Source organism: Mytilus galloprovincialis, chromosome 5, assembly GCF_965363235.1.
Source record: "Mytilus galloprovincialis chromosome 5, xbMytGall1.hap1.1, whole genome shotgun sequence".
Classification (NCBI taxonomy): domain Eukaryota; kingdom Metazoa; phylum Mollusca; class Bivalvia; order Mytilida; family Mytilidae; genus Mytilus; species Mytilus galloprovincialis.
In genome coordinates, this window is record NC_134842.1 from 12,596,089 (window position 1) to 12,617,903 (window position 21,815).

The window sequence follows — 21,815 nt, forward strand, 5'->3', positions numbered from 1 at the left end:
TATTCCAGATGGCCTCTATTATATCAACCTAATGTATTTATTATGAAATTGTTCTCGTCCTGAATATGCATGAAATATTTGCCACTGGACGTTAAGAAACCATCAATCAATCAATATATTGTACTGTTAAACAATTGTCCCAGGTTAGCAGAGGGTTGGGATCCCGCTTTCATGTATAACTCCGCCACATTCTGTATGAATTTGCCTGTGTCAAGTCAGGAGCCTGTAATTCAGTGGTTGTCGTTTGTTTATGTGTTACATCTTTGTTTCTCGTTCATTTTTTGTACATAAATTAGCCGTTTCTTTTCTCGTTTGATTTGTTTCGGCTTTGCGCATTGTTGAAGGCCGTACGGTGACCAAAAGTTGTTATATTTATTTGTCATGTGGTCTCTTGTGTAGAGTTTGTCTCAACATGGCAATCATACGACATTTCCTTTTTTATTTACAAATAGCCTTCGTCAGTGTCAATAATTTTATCAATACTAGTATTGATAAAGGTATTGACACTGTTCTTATTACAACAAAATCGAACTTCAATATAATCTCACTTACATTCGATACTGAGATTGATAAAAAAAAAATATAGCTTAGTATCTTTAATCTCAAGCTTTTGATGTCAAATTCGTCATGATATAATTCATTGTTCGTGTTGTTACGAGGAAAATATAAATTTAGTATTCCTGGAATTCAATGTAATAGCTTATCTTACCAATAAAACATTCGTCTCGCAACAAAGGTATGGCACGAAGTTTTAAAAAAAATAAAACTCACAAACATTTAAATCGTTTTTTAAAAACACTATTCCGATGAATATGTAGGAGTTTTTGTATCACTATATATTCCATATTAAGTTGATAAAATGAACTGCATTATAATAGATAACTATATATTTGGACAGGTATCAGAAATAGTATTCACATGTCTTAACTACACTATAATTTGGTTAACTAAATAAGAATCAACTGAAATATGCATTTTCCCAATCAGAAATACTAGTGCCAGCATTTAATCAAGTTTATGCATCTAATAATTTAGTACCCGAATAATATGCACACATATAACAGTTTCTGATCTAAGAAACTTACACACAATTTGATAAACAAATATAGATTATTACATTGATACGAGTGGATTCTCGGATTTATCCAATCGAGATAGTTAAATTATAAATTTTAAAGTCCAAGCCTCGGCGAGGTTAAAATTTATAATTTAACTATCGCGATTGGATAAATCCGATAATCTACGAGTAACTATGTAAGAATCTGTTTCTCTAATGATTAAAAACCGTTTTCTTTTTTTGTTAACCAAAAATCCCCTTCGAGTGGCTTTCACATTGCATGAAGTTGCCAATTTCATTAACACCTGTTATGGCATATTTTGATTCATCCAGTTAGCTAAAAAGTTCAAGACCCATAGCATCATCCAATGATCTTCTGAGATCACCGGCAACCACACGTTGATCAAATTTGTTTATACAATGGGTTTGGAAAGGGATAAATTTCCATAGAATTCGAGAAACAAAAAATACACAATAGGCAACAGTAGCAGAACGTTTCTATATACTAGCAAAAGAATTCCAAATGCTAAATTTTAATCTATGAATACCCATCATAAACGGAGAGTGCAACCCAAAAAAAATATCTTTTAGAGACCTGCGAATACTACGTGGTAATGATGCCACACCATTATATCACAATAGAAAATTAAAAAGGTAGTTTTGACTGTCGATACCTTCGACAAGATAGAACAGAAAAACAAAGAACGGGGATAAGAAATACTGTATGAATAAAATATAAAAATCAAATCAGTAATTGTAGTCCTTGTTTTTTGGCAGGCAGTGTCATCAGACACATTTTTAAACCAAATACCTTATAGATGATTGTGACCAAATTAGTATAATTGGTTTCAGAGGAGTTTTTTTTTAAAAGATTACCTCCATCTATAATAATATTAAAGATGATTACCAAAACCTGCACAATTTCTTTAAAATTACTAGTTAAAGAACTGCCAGCCAACAACAGGTTGTCTGATTCGTCTGAAAGTTAGATAAATCTCAACCTGATATTTTTAGCCTTTTGCAATTTACTCTAAATGCGTTAGTTTTAAAGATATACAAAATGTAAGTCAAAAACTGCACTTTACCCCAATGTTCTATATTAGGGGGCAATTGACTCCCCTTTTCAAATGGCAATTTCATAACCTACATTAATGAGATTATGTTAAAATAAGACAGGCTTTACCTGTGAATTTTATTTTCAATTTAAACATACTACAAACAGGGAAATGTTCGCGGCAGTTTGATTTTCACTTTTTTCGTGGTGAAACTTGAAACGTGCAAATGAACACTACCGATATTGTTACATAAATAGCACTCATTATAAATATGTTAATGACACCTGTCTATCAGTTATATTGTATATATAGTATTATCTTGTTGAATCTTCTACACATATTAATCAAATCAAAAATCAATTATTACCATTAATCCTGACAGTTTTTATATCACTCTTAATAAGGTCTTCTTTTCTTTTATTGTGTATGAGTTTTTACAAGCAGACAAGACACAACTTTTAATCTCTTTTAACTTTGATAAAACGAACACGAAAGATTTCTGATTGATTTAATCACTTGATTCATTATGCATCCCTTTTGAAAAAATTAATATAGGCAATCGCGAATTCAAAACGACGCGAATTTAAATTGTGTTCATAAAACACGAAATAAAGACGGCGCGAAAATTTCCATGTTTACAGTATTTAAACTTCATAATCTGTTGAAAAAAAAACGGAAATACCGTGATGTGTTCGATTTTGGTTCTGTTGTTTGGGAATTAGTTATGACGTTATTTAAGTAATGACGTCATATTCAATGTAAACAAACAAACGATATCATCAGGTAACATTTTTTCATATCAAAGAATTATTATAAATGAAATTGTACTAGATTGATAAATATATCTTGCTCAAAGTCTCATGAAAACGAGACCGAAAAAAGAAAGAAGAATTTTGATTTCTGTGCAGATGCGGGAATCGAAAAAAGTTAGCAAAAAGTTAACGATTTTGAGTTTATAAGTCAATAAATGTTTTAAAAAAAAATTAATTGATTTTTCTACTGTAATAGGGATGAACCTTATTAAACATAATTTAATTTTGGATGTAACACGTTTTCTGATTAGCGGACAGTGCTTTGTATATCATCTCATAGACATAATTTTGTCATGTGACCGTGACGTCATCAACATTTTTTCATAAACTATTTTTTTTTCTATTATATTGAATAGACAGGGGGAAAAAATTACAGTCATTCCTTAAAAATGTTGACTGAACATGATTACTATCTAAAATTATATCCTTACAACAAATAAGGCTTACTTCTTCATAACGATAAAACCAACTAACCATAACATTGTGATAGTTAGATATTCTATAAATAAGTATGTCATTATAATCTTTGTATTTATAACATGAAATTAAATGAAAACATCTACAATTATGTATCTTTCTTCACGCACGGTCTGTACCTTTGTCATTTTGCAGATAAAATTAGGTTCAGAACGAAGAAATTTGTTTTCGGATCTTTCATACCTTGAAAAGTATGCGTCCAATTGATCCCGACAGTGGCAGATTGCAATTTACTTTTAGACGTGCCTTTATCAAGCACGTGATTTAAGTATAACACAACGTGAACCAGAGGATCGGGAAAATATCTGAATAATTAAAAAAGGATTATGTCAGTTGATATCCATTCGTTTAATGTGTTTGAGGTAGTGACTTTCCTTTTTAAATTTTCCTGTGAGTTAAGTAATTTAACATTTGTGATTTTAAACTTCAAATTAACCTAAAAGAAACAATAAAATTACTTAGCAATGAATTGAATTGTCATCTTGGTGATACACAACGTGAAAATGAAAGCATTGTGAAAGAAACTGAACATTGACCAATGATTTTGTATGATATTGCACAATGGCATTTGATCAAGATTACTTTCAAAACATCAGTGTCAATTTTATCGTATGCTTTTGAAACATAAAAATCAAAATTGATAATTTTTATGTAGAACTGGTCGAAGAGGTAACAACCCTACCATAGAGCAAAATACATCCGAACGCCACATATGGATACAGTGCAGTTAATTTGGTATCATGCTACTAAGATATCTTGACGCCAAATCGCCTTTATTATATCCGTCGCGCTAGACAACTTGACCACCTTGGATTCACAATAAAAAGGCTTTACGTAGCCGGATTTTCCTTTCCGCGTCAGTTTTGATCTAGCGACGTAATACAGTACATGATATGTTAAACATGAAGATAGTATAGTTACAGATCTGCTCAATTATCAATTGTAAAGGATCCTTCAAATAAATGCAACATACAGTCACAGAAATACTCATCTTTATTAGTACGTCTGAACTAGTGACAACTCTACAACAAATGTATCCACCGGATCACCAGCAGTAATGGTGATACATGGTCTTGTACATTCGGTATTTACACCTTGTCTAAACACCAACCCAACAATGCTAGGTCTGTAAATTTGCTTACGCAAATTTTTGCACTTCCCTCGCCGGGATTCGAATTTATGCTACTGAGATATCATGACACCAAATCACCTGCACCTTGGCTTCACAATAATAAAGCTGTAAGTGGCCGGGTGTTACCTTTCCCTGTCAGTTTTAATCGAACGTCGTAATACAGTACATGATATATATATATGACATGCAAATGGTATTGTTACAGATCATCTGCATTATCTATTGTAAGGGGTCCTTCAAATTAATGCAAGATACAGTCACAGATCATCAGAAATATTTATATTTATAAGTACGTCTGAACCAGTGACAAATTTGTTGTAGAGTTGTCACTGGTTCAGACGTCTCTTGTTTCTATACTTTTGATATGACAAGTATAAAATAAAATTGAGAATGGAAATGGGGAATGTGTCAAAGAGACAACAACCCGCCCAAATAAAAAACAACAGCAGAGGGTCACCAACAGGTCTTCAATGTAGCGAGAAATTCCCGCACCCGGAGGCGTTTGTCAGATTTTATAAATATATATATTATAATCTTCTGAATTTGATTAACTCACTAGAACTGTAATGGCTTTTTTGTGGTTCCTCTTCTGGTGCCTTCTTATTCATTTTGCATAAGCAGCTACCTATTTACGTCCGTTCATCCGGGTACTTCACAGATGTACGAAGTTGAAGTTCTTTTGTCAAAACAAATAACTATGTCATTCTATATCACTCTCTAGGCATGACACGCAGCCTATGAAAAAGGGGATATTTATAGTTGGTTTTTTTCCCGCGAAGACCAGTCTGAAGTTGACTTGATATTTACCATATGATGATCTACAAAAAAATCGTAATATTCTAATAAATAAACATCATCATTTGCAACTCAACAGGTGAACATCCATAGTCTTTTATTCAAGCTTGAGGTTTTACAAGCGTCTTGTGTCTATCTAAATCTGTATTTACGTCAACTAAAGACCTCTTCCTCGTGATTTTTTTATTTTTATTCGAATGGGGCAGTTTCCTCGGAATTTTGTCCTTATAAAACAAGGTTTTCACCCCTGTTTTGGGACGTTTAAACGAAATTAAGAACATTCACTCGATATTAAAAGAAATCGACTTCTAAACAAATACACTGAAAACTTTCAAACCAGTTAATTTCCGTCACATGATAAATTTTTAATAATAAACACTTTTTAAGCAGCTGAAATATGATCAACGACCATCTTATCAAGGACATTAAAATAACTGAATATCGTACAAACTGCTATATATAAAAATATTTACGAGATTGTAACATATTGTTACATAACAGAAATTAATTAAGAGAATTAAAATCAGAATATTTCTCTCATTTGTTAACAATGGCAAATAACGTGATAGTTGGATTATGTAATAAAAATGCATAGCTCTCAAGATGTATAGTGTAAAATTAATTATTTAGTTGTTCATGAATCTTAGAAATTTCACTTTTAATATCTTACTTGGTACTGATTTAAATACTTGATATAATAGATTGTGCGCTTTAAAGAGTTAAATGTGAGACTAACTTTACATTAGGAAGTTCTTGTTTCCTTATGAAATGTAAGGATCCAGACTTAAGATACCGATATGCATTTATTTTGTTTTATCTTATTAAACTTATTGAAACATTATGATAACATAACATAGGTGAGATGGTGATATAACAGATTGTTACATAAATTTTATTGATTTAGATCAGAAAAGTGATTTGATAAGGTTCACAAAGTTATAGTGAATGCGAAGAATTCTTATAATGCAGGTATTAATCTTATGTAAGCTAATCGACGCAAGAATGTCTCTAATATTTCTATCTTACATAATGCATTATTTAACTTACACAAATGTATGTATCAGTTATGGTAATGTACCAAATATCATAACCCCAATTCCAAACTGTTCTACATCAATACCTAGATATCATTTATTTTATAAGAGTATAACTCTAGCTACACATGCAGCCTGTATTATCGTATTTAAAATTGAAGAATAGTCGAATGGTTAGATGAAAGTTTTCAAAGGTACCAGGATTATAATTTAGTACGACAGGAGGCGCGTTTCGTGTACATAGGACTCATCAGTGACGCTCATATCAAAATAGTTTTAAAGCCAAATAAGTACAGAATTTAAGATCATTGAGGATCCGAAATTCCAAAAAAGGTGCCAAATACGGCAAAGGTAATGTATGCCTTGGGAAAAAATTAAAAGTTTTGTAAACAGGTAATTTATAGAAATGACCACATTATTGATATTCATATCATAATAGAAGTGCTGACTACTGGGCTGGTGATACCCTCGGATAAACTTTTTAAAATATTATGTAACCAACACAATGAGATAGTGATAAACAAATTGTTACATAATTTGTATGATTTAGATTAGAAACGTGCTTACATATAAACGTTCATAAAATTATGTTGAATGCAAAGAATTCTAATAATACTTTATTATTTCTATCTTACATAATACATTTTTTACCTTACAAAAAACGTATGTTTCAGCTTTGATAATGTACAAAATATTATAACCTTAATTCCAAACTGTTCAACATTAGATCCTATATATCATTTATTTTATAAGAGTATAACTCATTTACATACAACATATATTGTTGTATTTTACATTGAGGAATAGTCAAATGGTTAGACGAAAGAGAGATAATCTATAATGGACAAATAAACTCATTATAGAAATTTCATATTTACGCCATACGCGCGTTTTGTCTATAAAAACTCATCAGTCCTGCTCGAATAAAAAAATGTTAAAAAGACCAAATAAAGTACGACGTTGAAAAGCATTGAGGACCAAAATTCCTCAAAGTTCTACAAAATATAGCTATAGTTATTTATTCCTGAGGTAGAAAAGCCGTAGTATTTCAAAAATTTAAAAATAAAAAGTTTTGTAAACAGTTTATTTATAAATATGACCACATCAATGATAATTCCTGTCAACACAGAAGTGTTGACTACTGGGCTGGTGATACCCTCGGGGAAGTGGCATCGATTCAGTGGTTGTAAATTATCTCATCGTAGATACCAGGATTAGATTTAGTATCTTCGGCAGACGCGCGTTTCGTCTGCCAAAAAAAAATTAATAAATGTTTTAATGTTGTTTTCCATCAGTTTCATTAGAATGAAGATAACAAAATTGTATTTTAAGCTCCAACGGGTTTTTTTCTTTGTTGTTGATATTTTGACAATTTGTATTGGGATATATCTATACTACTTTAATAAAGAAGAGACTGAGCTGCATCCCATCTAAAACCATCAAGGTCGGAAATATTCATGATAGGAATCATAAATATAGTGTTTTTTTTTACTTTACAAATTCGTCTTTATACAAAGCTATATTTTTTATTGACTTCTAAAATAGGGAAATAAAATTGAGAATGGAAATGGGGAATGTGTCAAAGAGACAACAACCCGACCAAATAAAAAACAACAGCAGAGGGTCACCAATAGGTCTTCAATGTAGCGAGAAATTCCCGCACCCGAAGGCGTCCTTCAGCTGGCCCCTAAACAAATATATACTAGTCCAGTGATAATGAACGCCATACTAATTTCCAAATTGTACACAAGAAACTAAAATTAAAATAATACAAGACTAACAAAGGCCAGAGGCTCCTGACTTGGGACAGGCGCAAAAATGCGGCGGGGTTAAACATGTTTGTGAGATCTCAACCCTCCCCCTATACCTCTAACCAATGTAGTAAAGTAAACGCATAACAATACGCACATTAAAATTCAGTTCAAGAGAAATCCGAGTCTGATGTCAGAAGATGTAACCAAAGAAAATAAACAAAATGACAATAATACATAAATAACAACAGACTACTAGCAGTTAACTGACATGCCAGCTCCAGACTTCAATTAAACTGACTGAAAGATTATGATTTCATCATATGAACATCAGACACAATCCGTCCCGTTAGGGGTTTAGTATCATACCATCATAACATATATGAGAAGAACATAACCCGTGTCATGCCAACAACTGTTTTTAGAATAAATGTGTTTAGTTCCGATGCAAAGACCTTATCAGTGACTCAATATTAACGCCAAAATATGCAATCTTTAATGACTTGACAACAGTATCGTAATTATATCCCTTCTTAATAAGTCTATTCAAAGGTTTTGTAAGTTTCTGAGGTGAATATTGACACCTTTGTGCTTTATAAAGAATATGACCATAAAAAATTGGATGTGAAATACCTGAACGTATTAGAAGTCTGCATGTTGAGCAATATTTACGAATGATGTCTTTATACCGATGATAAAATTTAGTAAATGTTTTGACTAGTTTGTGATATCGAAAACCCTGGTGTAATAATTTTTCAGTAATACATAAATTTCTCTCGTTAAAATCTAAAACATTGTTACATACACGAGCGAATCGTACAAGTTGAGATATATAAACACCATAAGATGGTGACAAGGGAACGTCACCATCTAAAAACGGATAATTAACGATAGGAAATGAAAAATCATCCCTTTTATCATAAATTTTAGTATTCAGCTTTCCATTAGTGATATAGATATCAAGATCGAGAAAAGGGCAGTGGTAATTGTTAGTATTAGCTTTATTTAAAGTAAGTTCAACAGGATAAATTTCATTAATATACATACTGAAGTCGTCATTATTGAGAGCCAAAATGTCATCCAAATATCTAAAAGTATTATTAAATTTGTTTATCAGATGTTGTTTCGATGGGTCTTTGCTTATTTTTGTCATAAATACATTAATTACCTTGAAAACAAATCGATTAAAAGTCAGCAACTGTATATGATAAATAACTATACGGACAATGCAAGTTGACTGCGCAAAAAGCACAGTTGCAATATAATTAACAACCTGAGCATTACGACGTCCCCAGAGATGAGTTATTCAAACGATACCGGAAGTTCGTTGAGTATTTCCCGTAAAAAGACTACTGACCAGTTTTTGCATTTGAAACTAATTACCGGTTAATAGTTGTTTTTACAGGAAAATGTTTGTTTATAGTAAGCAGCTCATATCTAGTAAGTAGAGTTTGCCAGACAATTTAGTTATAATTGTAACTTTCTTCGTTCATATTTTTGTATGAGAAAATAAATACCGAGGTCGAATAATATCATAAATTACGTGTTTACAAATGTGATGAAACTATTTTCCGAATAGTAAAAGTTATTTTTCATAAGAACAACTATCTTTCTCCACCTGTGTTTGCAATAAATCCCGTGATAATTTTACCATTGGCTAATTGGAAGGTTCATTCAACCATTGGCAACATTTTCTTAAAGCTTACATTAAATGAAATACATCTGATTAAGTGTTATATTGACATAAAGTTATTTCATAAGAAAATACTTACTGAGGTCAATAATAAGATAAAAAATGACGAGTTTACAAATCGCAAAACAAGGAACCTTAAAGAATTTTGTTAATTGATAAAGGACAAGTCATTCATATTTGATCATTCAAAACATTTTGATGAGTCTTCAAGCTACGAAGAGTATAAAATATTATTTAATTTCTACATTTAACTTATAATAGAATATTTTAAAAGTTGATTTTCTCATTTTCTTTATAACACTTTATTTTGGTTTTTACTAGATTTGACTAGACTGGAGCGTTGGAATGTAATTCATTATTTCTATGTATCAAAATAATTATATCTTAAGACTGTTGATTTTAACGTCTATTAACAAAAAACAATATACCTGTTATTCAAAAGTAATGGTGTTTTAATTCTCGTGTCAAACATAAAGAACTAGCCAAGGAATTCGTTTTTGTCCCGGCTGATAAAGCTGCTAATAATCTTATTATTGTTTAACGTAAATTTTAAATTGAGGTTCTACAAAAAGAAATCACCAGTTATCCAACATTCTAACTGACTCTTTCAGAAAACGACATATGTAATGCCCGCGTCACACTGTCCCGATGTTTACGCCGATGGCAACATGATTATGGAAATTTTAAAATCGGGACTGATCGTATCCATATCGGGCTATTCGTAGTGCCATCTTTAACCATCGTAGAATCATCGGCCACTTTTTCTAGCCTTCGGGGACAACTTCGGGAAGGGTTCTAAATTTTTTAACATGTTAAAAAATCCCCGAAGGTGCGTCCGATGTTGAGGGTTCCTATTGAGTTCGTATCACCATCCTCACCATCGTAATGTCACCGGGAATGCATCTTTGAACATCGTATTGCATTCGTGTTTCCATCGTTTCCATCGAGCAGTTTTGACATTATGATGTCTACACGAATGAATCACGAAGCTACCCGAAGGTCCTATGATGGCAACACGACTCCGTGAAGACCTCGTAATCCCGTCGTGTTGCCATCGAATAAAAGTACGAAGGCGACAAGATGGAACTACGACGGCAATATCAAGTAACATAATGAAAATCATAAACGCGCCTCGTACACCAACACTGCAGGTACACGTATATAGGGAAACCAACTTTTTCTTCATTATTCTGATTTTTTATGTATTGTCTGAGTTGTTGTCACACGAATGCTTACTCCATAACCATTTTGTTTTCTATATGTCATATTTTGCCGCATTTGTTGCTTTCTCCACATCCTTCCTTTTGTCTATATTATTATGATATTCTCATGGAAAGAGCTCTTTTTGAATAAAAGGGATCAACGAACCCATTACCTTACCTTTAAGATAGATCAGTAAACATGGGCATAATTATGGGTGATTATTCAGACTAGTGCACACATTTTACAGTTCAAACAAGGCAATGCCGAGCGTGGCATCCCCTCGTATGTAACATATTGGGGACAAATATGGACACTATATTTGTATATGACACATGCAGAAAATGGCAAATTGAATATGTTATCCATCGTGTAGGCTTCGGCTGAGATATGAAGCTTAAATACCCGTCTTCGGTTAACCTTCGTATGTCCATCTTTTGCTATCGTATTTAATTTCGGTACCATCGTATAGACTTCGTTATTCATCGTACTTGCTTCGGTCACTTTTTGGTATTTTAACGAGATCGGGACCAACTTCGTACGAACTTACAATTTTCGCATTCGGGTGTCCATCGTATATAAAAATCGGGACAGTGTGACGCGGGCATTACACACATTAATTTTTATCTACCGCTTTACAAAGCAGAACCAAAAACAATGAAAGTTCCAACTATGTATTGGCTTCCGAAGCTACAAAAGATACCTTACAAATATAGATTTATTTCGTCTTAAAGCCATTGTTCCACTACTCAATTACCTGTTCTTCTTACCAGTACACTTGGTACAATCAAAAACCTGATAATAAATTGTTCAAACAAGGCCTTCAAATGGGAAGGAATTAATTACTTTTGGAGTGTCAATAACTCGTTGGAAGTACTTGATAAATTGCATGCTTATATTGGTGATTTTTAATCTGTTTAAAGTTTTGATTTTTCTACCCTATATACTACATTGCCTCAAATTCTCATTTAAAAAAAAATACACACCTAATTAAATGGGCATTTAAAACGTCAGAATGTGAATATATATATGTTCAAACTTTTGTAGGTCATTTTATAGTAGCAGTAAAAAAATATCTATGTCAATTAGATATGTTTGAAACTATATCTGCCCTTGAATTTTTACTATATAACCTTTTTAGATTACCTTAGCTGAATTTGGCAATTTTTTTAGGAACATAAGTTCCCAATGTTTTTCGACTTCGTACTTTATTTGACCTTTTTAACTTTTTTTGATTAGAGCGTCACTGATGAGTCTTTTGTAGACGAAACGCAAGTCTAGAGTATATACAAAATTTAGTCCTGGTATCTATGATGAGTTTATCTACAACCACTGGGTCAATGCCACTGCTGGTGGAGATTTATATCCCCGAGGGAATTAACAGCCCAGTAGTCAGCACTTTTTTGTGAATTATCATTGATATGGTTATATTTATAAATTACCTGTTTACCAAATTTTGAATTTTTGAAATACTAAGGATTTTCTACCTCAGGCATAGATTACTAAGCTGTATTTGGCAAAACTTTTTAGGAACTGTAATCCTTAATGCTTTTCAACTCCGTACTTTATTTGACCTTTTTAACTTTTTTGGATTCGAGGGTCACTGATGAGTCTTTTGTAGACAAAATGCACGTCTGGCGTATATATAAAAAATAGTCCTGGTATTTATGATGAGCTTATTTGTTCGCTTTTGAGTTCCGTATATCGTCATGTTATCGGAATTCCAATGGGGACTAACTGTGCACCACTTATTGTGGACCTGTTTTTGTATTGCTATGAGTTACAATTGATGACAAAAATCAGCAAAAACCAATCGAAACAACATCTGATACACGAATTTAATAATATTTTTAGATAGTTGGATGATATTTTGGGTCTCAATAATAACGACTTCAGTGTGTATACTAAAGAAATTTATCCTGTTGAAATTACTTTAAATAAAGCTAATACTAACAATGACCACTGTTCTTTCCTCTTGATATCTATATAATTAACGGAAAGCTTAATACTAAAATTTATGATAAAAGAGATGATTACTCATTTCCTATCGTTAATTATTCAATTTTAGATGATGACGTTCCCTTGTCACCATCTTACGGTGTTTATATATCTCAACTTGTACGATTAGCTCTTGTATGTAACAATGTTTTAGATTTAAAAAAAAGAGAAATTTATGTATTACTGAAAAATTATTACACCAGGGTTTTTGATATCACAAACTAGTCAAATCATGTTCTAAGTTTTATCATCGGTATAAGGAACATCATTCGTAAATATAACTCAACATGCAAACTTCCTATAAGTTCAGGTATTTTATGTCCAATATTCTATGGAAATATTCTTTATAAAGCACAAAAATGTAAGTATTCACCTCAGAAGCACACAAAGCCTTCAAATAGACTTATTAAGAAGGGATATAGTTACTGTTGTCAGGTATTGAAGATTGCATATTTTTCGCGTTAATATTGATTCACTTATAGGGTCTTTGATCGGAACTAAACACATTTATTCCAAAACCAGTTGTTGACATGACACGGGTTATGTTCTTCTCATATGTGTTATGATGGTATGACACTAAACCCCTCACGGGTAGGATAGTACCTGATATCCATATGATGAAGACATAATCCTTCAATCAGTTTAATTGAAGTCATGAGCTGGCATGTCAGTTAACTGCTAGTAGTCTGATGTTTTTTTTGTCTTATCGTCATTTTGTTTATTTTCATTGGTTACGTCTTCTGACATCAGACTCGGACTTCTCTTGAACTGAATTTTAATGTGCGTATTGTTATGCGTTTACTTTTCTGCATTGACTAGAGGTATAAGGGGAGGGTTGAGATCTCATAAACATGTTTAACCCCGCCGCATTTTTGCGACTGTCCCAAGTCAGAAGCCTCTGGCCTTTGTTAGTCTTGTATTATTTTAGTTCTTGTGTACAATTTGGAGTTTAATATGGCGTTCATTATCACTGAACTAGTATATATATTTGTTTAGGGGCCAGCTGAAGGACGCCCCTGGATGCGGAAATTTCTTGCTGCATTGCAGACCTATTGGTGACCGTCTGCTGCTGTTGTCTGCTCTATGGTCGGGTTGTTGTCTCTTAAACACATTCCTAATTTCCATTCTCAACTTTATATACAGCAATGTCTGTATGGAATATGGACGATAATTGGATTGTTTCTTGTTTTACTCTGTTATAAATAGTCTTTTGTGTGTTTGTTTTGTATTTCTGTCAAGTAGCATTGTCATTATAACGATGTTTTTTTTTTTAAATTGTCATAAAGTAGGAGGTATGGATAGCCATTAAACCAGATTAAACCCGTCTTTTTTTTCTAATATTGTCCTGTACTAAGTCATGAATATGGAAGTTGTTATCAAACAGGTCGTTTCCATGTATATTTGCATTTCTTTCACTTCAGTGTATCTGTTGTTCTTCTGTTCTTATTTAATAGTTGAGTTTTATCCCGGTTTCAATTATAATTATTGGTCCGGATATGTTTTCTCTCAATCGATTAATGACTTTTGTATACGGGCATGCTACTGTTGTCTTTATTCATGAGTGTTAATGTGTTTGATTTTGTTGAAAAATCATAGACAGAAACGGTTGAAAAAACTTCCAAATATTAAAATTATGGAAATGAAAACAATAAGTTCGTTGATTAGTTGATCGTTAATCTAAAAAAGCTGAAGTGTGAATTAGGAAGTGGAGCCTACCCTATGTTTTTATCTAGCAGATACAGTTATCAGCTCAAATTCTGGATTAGAACCTTGATCTATTATTTCATTTTAAACCATTGACAGAGACGGTTTAACATTTATTCTGTATCTAGCTTCACATATCTAAATAAAAGCTGTGTGTAAGGGTAATTGTAGGTGTGTATTTATTGTTCACTTCAAATTGGCAATGTTTTTTGCATGTTCTGTCGTCTGATTCAGTTTATCTCTTTAAAAAACTAATAGTACAACATTGTTCTCCATTATTAAACATATGTTAGTATACAAAACAATATTTATCGTTATTCCCGCGATATGAGGGCGTTACGACTAGTTCAGGCACATACGTATAACTGTTAACAGTGACATCAACAAAAGTGCAAAGTGGAGAAGAATTAATATAAGTTGCAATAAATTGTTTCCCAATGAACTATAAATAAATATGTATAAACTTACAAAATTGTGCACGTCATCAGTGCTAATCTAGGGGTGCTTCATATATATATCGAATTATTAAAAGTCTTGAGTATAGATAAACATATCTAAATAAAAAGTCCAATATTTTCGAATAGTGAATATACTATTTCATATTCACAAGTACTTTGAAATTCATGTTTTACAACAATCTTCAGGTGAAAGGTGAATAATTGTAACTATGAGACGGTAGTTAAGTACGTAACGTCATAAAACAATTACATAAGGGAGATAAACGTTCTAAAGTAAAATATGGAAAACCAAATATTTCAAACTAAAAAAATAGAAAAAATAAACAGGCACATATTTACAAAGTCAATTTAACGCACTACACACACAGAGTCCTGCAGATGTTTCGGTCTACTATGGATACGTTCAGTTGGTTTCGTTTCTTGGTGTTCAATCACGTTGTCCTCTCAATGATGAACGATAGCGATCAGCTGTGCATGATTGTCCGTGCGTTGACTGTTTAATTGGTAGATTTATTTCTGACTGTTTAATTATTAGATCTTTTGTTAATACAAAAGGTATACGATATCTCTGGTCTTCGGTAGTCATACTGTACGAACTAATATTACATTTTCATCAGCATGTTCCTTCGTCCATTCTTTTCCATTTTGAACGCTTTTATTATGACTTCATCTCCTTCCGATAGTTTACTCTTATCCCTTAGTAATAGGGTTGTAAATGTTACACTGTTTATAATGTTGAATTCTCATGTTTCCTATAACATCTGTTTAAATGTTCGACTTCAATATTGACACTGATTGTAATAGCGTTGTTTCTCTTCTTCAAAACATACGTTGAGACTGTTGAATGGCGGTCAATTGTCCGAAAATACATAATCAGGTACGTAGTCCATATACATGTATCAAAAAATGTTTCTTCAAGACTCCAATGACTTTTATTAGGTGATTTGGAATCTATTTATTGGTTTTAAAGAATGGATCAAAACATGTTTTACATCAAGCATAAACTGAGGATATTTTTAGGTCATAATATACCATTAACATCATAATGGAATAACTACGGCACACACCATTTAATTGTCATTAGGGCGTATATTTTTATGCCGTTTCTCATTTGATTTTCGCGATTCCAAGGGTCGCTTCATCCCTACTTTTAATCTCAAATTTAATTGAAAACATTGTTCTTTTCAAAGATATGTTTAAACATTGAAACAGCTGTGACATGTAATCACTTTATTATTACTTTAGCATAGGTATCAATAAAAAAAATGTCTTTTAATGTACATTCTCGTACTTCAAGAAAATCATTCAAATGTTAATGCTTTTACATTAAAAATGCTTCCTTGCACATTCCCGTGTAACAGTGCATAACCTTGATAACTGTAACCACAGTATTGGACGTAAGTGTAACTATTTTATCTTTATTTTCAGACATTAAATGCGTCTTTTTTTTTAAATATGCTTGAAGTTTTAAAGACAGCTTTGATTAATAAAAGAGAGCATTTTACCAGATAAAACAGTGTTATCGTGGGAATATAATATCATACATCTCCTCTTAAGTTCGTGTAAATCTTATGAAATGTGAGAAATTTCTCGTTTTTAATTACGTCAGACGTTAATTAGAGTATTATAACTTAAAGGTAGGAGGATGACATTTGCTTGTTTGTTTTTCATGAAAATCGGGTAATAGCTGCATGAATTTTACTCTTAAATGATATGTAAAAAGTACAAAAATCGGGTAATAGCTAGTGTGACTCTTAGATGAGACTTAGAAAAAAGTTAAAAAAATCGGGCAAAAGCTTTCATATAAAATTGTATATTATGTTTACACAGTGATACATGGAAAATCATTATAGGAACTCGATACCGACAAGTTATAAAATATCCTATAGGCAATGATATTAGTAGGTTATGTTTAGATTTGGTACATTGGCACGATTTTTCTTATAAAATGTGAATCTAGAAAAGTGCCAATTAAATTTATCACGTATTGTATTCATTTTCTATGCAAGATGCATGTTATAAAATTATTTCGTACTTTGTAACTACACAAGTCTTTTTTAAAAACTTAGCTTGTTGATACATTAAGTATTGCAACTTCTACCATTGAAATATGATATCAATATAATCATTGTGTATATCCATTCAATGCATATATTGTATACACATACTAGTTTATCAGTATGATAACTATATTTTTGTATGGCTCCGTACGTGAGATTCATTATGTTTGTTGGTAGAAGCAACTGTATTTCATTAAAATTCGTTCAAATTCGTCTGCTCTTTACCTTACCCCAAAACATAAAAAGTTAGAAAAAAGTCTGAAATGACTCTCTTGGGACAGACAAAAAATGCGGCGTGGTTAAAAAAGTTTTGTTGGATCTCAATTCCCTGTACCTCTAGCCAATGTAGAACAAACTAACATTCCGAAATACGCGCACTCAAACTCTTTGAAAGAAGTCCAAATCCGAAAAGAAAACAGACGAAACTAAGCAAAATGACAATGAAACATAAATTAACAAAGGACTACTAGTAGTTATTGGCATGCCAGTTGCAGACCTAAACTAAACTGATTGAAAAATTATGTCAATCAAACACAAATGATTTAAAATCATACCAACATAAAATGTACGGTATCATTTGAGAAGAACTCCCCCAATATCATGCCAACAACTGGTTATAGAATAAATGTGCTCATTGTTTAATGTAATGACCCGATAAGTGCATCAAAATATGCAATCTTTAATGAATTATCAACATTATCTTACAATTAAGGTGGTACCTAACACTACAGGGAGATAACTCTGTAAAGTCAGCTTAAAGTTTTAATTACGTTGTGTTGTATAGGGAATATTAAGCTTCTTAATGATCAAAATTGGTGTTTGTCATTGGTTCAAAATTTTTGAAATTTTTATATTTTTTTTAAAGGGTCAAAGTAAATACTTCGTCAAAATTTAATTAAAATTAAACGAGCCAAATTAATTTTAGTGAAAGTGTTAGGTACCACCTTAAATATATCCTTTCTTAATAAGTCTATTTAAATGTTTTGTTAGGTTAAAGGGGAATGACGAATTTGTGTTTTTCGTTAAGAGTTATTATGTATGTGGATATAAAGTATACAATGTGCACATATCAAAAAGGTAGTGCATGTATAGAAAAGGTCTGTGCATATATTGAAAAGTATGTGCATATATAAACAAAGGTTCACATTACTATAGTGTCCCATATACCATTGTACTCCGCTTCTGTTCTCGTCAAAGTCTTGTTGATTTCATTTAACAACAAATCCAACTGGTATGATTAAAACAAAAATCCTATACGTTTAGATGTACATGTTAAATCGATGGATAAAAACAGTATTTGTACATTACAGGAAACTACAAAAATGTATGTGAAGCAGCTACTAAATAGAAAAAAACTCCTTTTCTAAAGCTCATTCTAATAAATTTCACATTTTCGTACAGGTCCTATAAAAATAGTTTCAATAGGTTTAATTAGAATTTTCGTTAGATATACTTTTTTAGTAGCTACATTCAAAATCGCTAGAATTAATGAAGTATAGAATATAGCACTCTGTATTCTTTAGTTAATAGCTAAGTAACACGGATTAAGAAAATAGGAACATTCTCACTATTATTACTTAGAAATATAGTATAACTCGTCTTTTAATAACCTACTTAATGTTATATGGGTTTTATTCGGGGCATTTTATAGCTGACTATGCGGTATGGGCTTTGTTCATTGTCGAAGGCCGTGCGGTGACCTGTAGTTGTTAATGTCTGTGTCATTTTGGTCTCTTGTGGACAGTTGTCTCATTGGCAATTATACCACATCTTCTTTTTTATATTTACTCAATTATGAAGGGTAAATCGCGACCTATACCTGTTAACTTATATGTTATTTAGTTTCTGGTGGTGATTTGTCTCTTTTGCCACATCTTTAGTATATATAACATTTCTATATTAACACTGTACTATACCAGACTAATTAAATATGATAAGTAAGTCTCACTTACGAGACGTCAATGAATCGGCAAGTTCTATAGTTGATATTTCAAATATCATCTGTTCAATCAAAACCACCAATAAGCTTAGTTTTACTTTTTTTTTAGTTTTGGAAATAATAAAGTTGAATTTCAAATTTTGATTAAAATTAGTTTCATATATCATACTGATCAATATATCATGAATAAATAATCAAAATATATACAAATAAGAAATTATAAAATAGATTAAAATAACTGTAAATTCAGAAACTATTGCGTGCATTTATTATTATTATATTTTTCATTCTAGACTAACATGCTATTTTAACTTTTCCGATATGGATTGTTGAATTCTTATAAGAAATTTCAAAATGCAAGTTTTAGCTATTGCGTTTAAAACTCTAGCTATTTTTCGGAATAATTTTTGAATTTACTTTTCTCTCAAGACAGACGACTTTTATTGTTTTTGTTTTTTATTTTATATTGCAACTAGTTGTGTTTATTTCCTAAATAAAGTAACAAAGTATATTTTGTATAATGTCAATTTCATCACGGAACACTTTCTCCACAATCGGGGGTCCATTAAGGGCTGAAAAAACTTTCACATTTGTGTTACGATTTAAAAATCTATCAATTTATTAATCTAAGTTGCAGTATAAAAACAATTTTAGGTCAATGTCAGAAAAATATAAACTGTTTTGTACTCAGCGCAAAACTAGGGAAGGGCTCTGTAAAACCTTGCCTTTTCCAAGTTTCTCGGCCTCATACAAAACAGTTTATATTTTTCTGATATTGACATTATGTTCTATATTTTCCATACAAATAAATCAAACCTGATTTTTTATATATGTGATTTTTTGACAGAAAAAAAATAGATTAAAAAAATACTATAATGGCCTTACTAATAGGTAAAAATCCAAAACGGTCATCCGTAAGAAAATGTTGTAGAGTTTACACGGGCGCTAACAATGAAAGGGTTTAATGGACAATTAAAGATTATATACCGTACTGTTGTAACAGATTACCTACATTAGAAAATATTTCGTGTCTTATTATTTTTCGTACGTTATTTATGTACTGATGTTTGATATACATATGTATAATGTTTTGTTTAGCTGTTATGACGCTGTCCTAACTTTACTCCTTGACGTTTTACACAGTCATGGTCATTGTCATTATGCATAACCAACTCCCCATGATGTCTCTATTAATGACTTTCTGTCCTTTACTTTAGTAGTCAACAGCTGTTAGGTATACATCCCATTCGCACGAAACTTTAATTATTGTCCCTTTGAAAACTTCATTCTCTGTTCAATTGATATTTGAAAACCACTGTTACAAACTCTCAGTTAAAACAATAAACTATCGTTTCGGATATTGCAATTATCACAGACTTTTCAAACCAGCACGCATTGTATCAGATGAAAAAGAGAGAATATATTTCCTTAAACTTTTCTGTGTCTCGATGCCTCAACTTGAGCAATATCTTTCATCATAAGTCAGTTCAATCGAAAATACCTCTTTATTGAAAGGATCAGGCTGTACCAATATTTATACAAATATCAAACCAATTGGAACTACAATGTTCAATTACAAACACGTTTTAAATGATCTCACTATTGACGACCTCAAATCAAAAACCTCTTGATTGCAGCTGTGCTAGTTCCCCATTCACTTATGGTCCGGCTGGCTACGTTATTGTTTATCCAAAAGTCCGAAATATCGTTAGCTTAAATACATCAATTGAAAACACAACTTACAAATACTAGTTGATTAAGTCGAGGATTATTCTAGGCAATGGTTAATCGCGAAAAAGGAGACAAAAGGACTACTTCCGAATGGATTCAAGCTGTAAGGTCGTTCATACACATCAGAATTAAAACATTTAATGGGACTATCAATACCCATGCAACGTCAGTCTTTAAGGACCCATAATGTTGCAAAACACTTGTCAAAACCTCTGAGATAATCATGCTGTTGTCCCCGCAGATAAAGTCCCAAACAACATCGTTTTTGTCTGTAAATATCATTACATAAACTGCTTCATAAATGAATTAGAAATTAAAATTCACTTGGAAACTCAACATAGCAGGTGGAAACCCGATTGAAATAAAACAAAAGAATCAAAACTCTTTGTTAGAGAAGGCGGTAACGGCTTACTGTAATGTTTACTATAGTAACAAACGTTTAAAATTAATAGATCCATATCAAATGCGGTTTCCTGCTGAATTACAAAGTATTTAATTTAAAAAACACCATGTGCATAAGTTTTCAATTTATCTATTACATAGTTAAGTAGAACGATTAGATATCAAGTCGACGACATGGGTATCTATCAAGTTGGATGTAGAAAATGCATAACTTCCGATTTAAAAAAAAAATACCACGGACGGAGAACATATCAATTTGTTAGTTCAGTAATTTTCGTGTTTGCCTTCCATTATTTGACTCAACAAAAAATTCTGAAAAATGGGTAACAATATATTAATTGTATCGAAAAGAGAAAATGGAGTGCACCTTTTTATGTCAGGGCGTGTTTGAGTTGAATATTTTTTTTGTTGAAAACATATAAAGCAAAAGTATTCGAAACATTATCTCGCTTCAGATTCTATCATTTTTATATATCAAGGCTATAGGTTGACTTTATAACATCAAAAATTAACAGTA